This window comes from Phascolarctos cinereus, unplaced genomic scaffold, assembly GCF_003287225.1.
Source record: "Phascolarctos cinereus isolate Bilbo 61053 unplaced genomic scaffold, phaCin_HiC Scaffold_9;HRSCAF=440, whole genome shotgun sequence".
NCBI lineage: Eukaryota > Metazoa > Chordata > Mammalia > Diprotodontia > Phascolarctidae > Phascolarctos > Phascolarctos cinereus.
In genome coordinates, this window is record NW_027556402.1 from 21,278,507 (window position 1) to 21,283,804 (window position 5,298).

The 5,298-nt window shown below is 33.8% G+C and overlaps 1 pseudogene; it reads right to left on the reverse strand.

The window, feature by feature from the left end:
* Positions 1 to 1,066: 1,066 nt before the first annotated feature.
* On the reverse strand, positions 1,067 to 1,738 carry LOC110209655 (serine/threonine/tyrosine-interacting protein pseudogene; annotated as a pseudogene).
* Positions 1,739 to 5,298: the final 3,560 nt, after the last annotated feature.

Below are 5,298 nucleotides of genomic sequence, written 5' to 3' on the forward strand. Positions count from 1 at the left end.
AAAATTTTTTAAAAATAAGTGTTTATTTCAAGTCTGAAAAGTAATGTTTAAATGTTATCTGAAATGTTTTCAATATAAGAAATAAAAGAACTCCAGCACTTCGGGAAAATTTGCAATTTTGTATAAAATGTAACAGTACAAAATGGCACTTTTGACAAAATACTCAAGAATATATTTCAAGATTTCCAGTGGGTTAAGATTTGTTAATATAGTTTATAAACTTAAGAATGTATTATAATCCCAATTAAAGTGAACAAATAGTTATTGAGGAACAGTTTTCCTTCAAATTTAAGAATGAATTTTTAATAGTTCTAGGCAGTATTTGAAATACAAAGATAGGGGGAAATTAAACAATTAGAACAATTATTTTGTAATTATGTCTGGTTAAACAACGTAGCAGCTAAAATACTTTATGGTTTCCCTGTTAAGAACAATCATGTTTCTTTGCATCACTAAGAAATATTAAAATTTCTCCCCATACAAACGAAATGTTTCCAAATGACCTTAGTTAATTACATATATGTATAAATGTCATATATACCTATGTATACACTAAATGTAATTAAGCCAGAAACAAATTTTATGTCTGGAAAGCCTTCATTATTGTATTAGTAAATCATTGTCAGCCATGAAATTGAATTTTTAAAAGGAGAAAAGAATAAAAATTAAAACCCTTGGAAGGAATAGCATTTGGACATTTTCAGTACCACATATTGCTTCCAAAACTTTATCTAACAAAAAGATAATTACTTTGTAGGACTGTGGTCTAGACATCTACTTCTTTTCTCCAAATATAATTTCTTGTAGGTCTGAAATATTATTTTTGAATCTTTTAGTGAGTTTGAAACAGCCTCAAATCCATTTGCACTGAATGTTGTCTTGCACACTCTCTTTTTTTTTGAATGGAAGAGAAACTATTCAGTTTTTACCATTTTCTAATACTAATGTATTTTTTCCCCTTGACATGGAGGAATTCCAATACCTAGAATGCTGGTCTAAGGGACCATCATCCAATCTATGCAACTACTACTTACTGAGTTTCAGGTTCTTCTTCCGCTTCATGTCTTCACTTCAAGTTAACACAAATATCAGCTTGAAAAGATATTGCTCTTTCCCATTTCAATGGTGATAGCTATACAGTTAATTTTTTTTTTGGCTAGGCAATAGGGTTAAGTGACTTGCCCAGGGTCACACAGATAGTTGTAAAGTTAATTTTGCAAGAAAAATGGCTTCACATTCCTGAAGTTGGTGGACAAATCCAGCATTAGGACAAACACAGGACCTTTTTCCTTTCATGGGGGTAAATATGTCATTGAACTTCATTCTAAATGTCTCTGTAACATATGCAATAACCAATGAAGTGCTTCTGGAAATCCTGGAATTTCCAGGGACAAGTACTTTTCCTCCTGTTTGCAAACTCCCAGCAATAAATATTGCTCATAGAGGAAAAGTGTGCTATATTTTCAACTGGATCTACAATCCCCAAGACTAAATACCTCAAGAATTGCAGAAAGTTAAGCCTGATAAATTTTGCTTCAAGGCTTTGCCTTATCTATATGACATGGGTTGTTCCAAGTTTCTGCAGTTCAGGGAGCTTACTTTTTGTAGCAGAAGAATATGGGCCAAGAAATCTAGGTAGAATTTCTTGCAACTCTTTTCTCATGAATTAGGTCTAAGCCTCAGCCTCTTCTTCTCTGCACGGTGGGAGGCAGGGAAACTCTATCAACAAGTGCTCCATTTCCTTCAGGAGGCACCTGGCTAGGGCACAGCTCAGCTGTCTTGTTGTTTGTCCTTTGTCCTTGAAGAGGATCATGACATCAGGAAGGTGATGCCATGACTTGCAAGTCAATTGGATTAAAGTGAGGGAGGGCTGTGCAAAGTCACCAGCCTCACTTTCTCCTCCAGAGCCATCTGGGTCCAGTGGCCAGATATAGATCAGGATGAGTGGAGATGGCCCCTGTTAATCTGTCTTAGAGAGGGTCTGGTATCCCAGCAGGTGAGCCCTCAGGCAGCTGCAGTGGTCCAGTGGTAGCAACAAAGAAAGCTGGAGGTCCCAAGGGACTCTATCTCAGTTTGGCTCCTTGAGACCATGTGGTCTTTTATACTCCTGGTCTACTGTTGAATCACTCCTCTCATTTTGCCACACCATCTCTTCCCCCCACCCACCCCTTTTGATTGGATCAAAAGCCCATCAGGAGACACTGGCCTTAGGGAAGATCCTTTACCCCACTGAATTTTTGCTCTTAAAATAATATACAGTCTTAACAATCAAATAAGAGTAAGTGATGATACACACAATGAGAAATCACTTCTGCCACCCTCCATACATTGTCAGTTAATGTGTACTATATTTGAAATTTCACCATTAGAGAATCATTCTTTTTTTTTTTTCTTGAGTAGAGAGATGGTGGATTACTAGGACAGAAGGTTGTATCCATTGTCAGATACTAGGACAGACTATTTCATGCCTGGTCAGATGTCATCTCTGTATATATATTTTTTTGCTTATTGCTTTAAACTTATAACAAGAGAGTGGTGAAATGTTGAAATAATTGCATCATAAAGACAAAAGCCATCCATAAAGTATATTCTTTGTAGATGCAATCGCCAGGGTCACATGATCTTGGTTACTAACAAAAAAGTAGCTATTTTCTACAAATACTTCTACTATTAACAACCTCAAAAATGCATTAAATCTATAGTAATTAAACCTGAATTCACAAGACAATGCAACAGAAACAGCACAGAAAGGAAAGCTTTCATGTAATGACATCAGACAAATACTTTTGAGTTTCCCTCTCTGACTTTTTCATCTACAATACAGTGGGGGCAATGTCCTAAGAGCACACCTTTCCCCTTTCTGCATGTAAATTTTTCCTTTCAAGGCCTGGAACTCTTCCATATTACTTTGACCACAGAGTAGCAGCATAAATTGCACTGGAACCCTTTCTTAATTTTTTTACATTAATACATATGTATAGAATAAAGCAAGCATTTCCATAACAGCACAATAAAAAAGATTGTATTAAAACTGCAAATCTACTAAACATAACTTGCTATTCCTTTCAAATATACAACAAAATCATCATGCAAATTTCTTTTCTTCTTTTTTTCTACCCACTCCCCACCCTGCCCTAGAGATGGCTACTATTAAACACAAATAGGTATATGTGTAAAATTATTCTATATACACTTATTTTATACATATTTCTCTTGTACACTCTTATTTTAGCTATAGCATTGTCATTTTTATATTTGTTTCTTTTTTCCTTTTCTTCTAGGGAATACATTTTAGCCAATTTTCTTTTGTACTTTTTATAGCTTGTACACAAACTTGCTCCTTCCTAGGAAGACTTAAAGTCCAGATCTTCTTCACTGTTCACATACTTAAATAGTTCTTCTGGACATAAATTCCAGCATTCTTGGTTTTTTCAAATTATCTTTCTCCAGTGGAAAGGAATCTTGACTGGTCTCATTACCATCATTACCAAATTTCACTTGATTTACAGAAAAAAAAAACCTGTTTATGTAGAGAAAGTAAAGATTCTGAGGAGGTAAGGCATATTCTAGAAATTCATTAGTTCCTGTTCTTCAGAGTGTTTCTTAACATTACTTTTTCATTTTGTAATAGCAGGTCCACATTACATGCATATTTTTTAAAAAACACGTAACTAAAGCAAAGTTTTACATTAAACCAAGCGTTTTTATACTGGGATCCATGTTTGTAAAAATATTTTGATAACTGTATTTCAGTATCATTGGTTTCACATCTATCTTTTTTTTAATTGATGAATATGCTCAGATTTTGGAGTGTATCATTTTGGTCCCATCTTAAACTTCTTGGCTATTAAGAATATATATATATATTATATATATATATATATATATATATATTATATATATATATATATATACATATATATACACACACACACACATATCTATATATCTATATATATATATACACACACATATATATATACACACACACACATATATATATCCATCTACTGTATTTTATGATGGGTATAAATTAGTCTTGTTTTATTTGAATTTCTTTTAATTGATATTCAAAGGACTTTATTGTGGTCACCTACATAATTTGCTGTTTGTTATTAGAACTGTTACATTAAACACTATGTGCCTTGGATTTATGTATACATATATATATATACAGGTATATATGTATATATATGTATACGTGTATATGTGTATATATGTGCATATATATATACATATATGTATATATGTGTGTGTGTATATACATATGTATATATATTTGGTTTCAGTTGTAATCCTTATACATTTTATCATATACATTTAAAATATTCTCAGAAGGGCTCCATAGGTTTTGCCAAACTGCCAAAGAGGTCCATGACACACACAAAAAGAATCTATGCTTTAATCTATAGTTGCAGAAATTCTGCTTTGTGGAATTTTGAAACTATATTGTGAAAAAAAAAATGACTGGTACTTTCCTATTTTTATATAGTGCTTGTTTTATGTACCAAATGTCTTTGCACTGTGAGGAAGGGCTTTCCATAGATCTTCTTAAATTGTAATGCTGTTCTGAACTTCCCTTCTTCTCTTTTCTCTCTCATGGTAATTTTGAACAATGTATACCAAACTAGGGCCATATTATTGCCATAAATTTGATTCCACAAAGTTTTACTTAGGAGGTCAAATTTCCTTACTTACACTAGAATCTTTATTTCCAGTTTTTTGTTGCCTAAACTTTAGAATTTGAGTATATTGAACATAGGAAACTTTTCTACTGTCTCTTGTATTAGATTTTTCTTAGATATTCATTTTTGGTTTTGTTTTTGTTGTTCAGTCATGTCTGACTCTTTGTGACCCCATTTGGGGGGTGATGTTTCTTGGCAAAGAGATAAAAATGGTTTGCCATTTCCTTCTCCACCTCATTTTACAGATGAGTAAAATGAGAAAAACAAGGTTAAGTGACTTGCCCAGGGTCACACAGTTGGTAAGTGTCTGAGGCCAGATTTGAACTCATGAAGATGAGTCTTTCTGACTCCAGGCTCAGCACTCTATCCACTATGTCACCTAGCTGCCCTATTCATTCGTTTAGCAATATACATTGTTGCAAGCAGTTAAGTGGCTCAGTGGATAGAGTACTGGGCCTGGAGTCAGGGAGACCTGAGTTCAGTTCTGCTCTCAGACATTCACCAGCTGTGTGATCCTGGGCAAGTCATTTAGCCTCTATTTGCCTTAATTTACTGGAAAGAGAAATGGCACAGTACTCCAGTATCTTTGTCAAGAAGATATCATATGGATCAT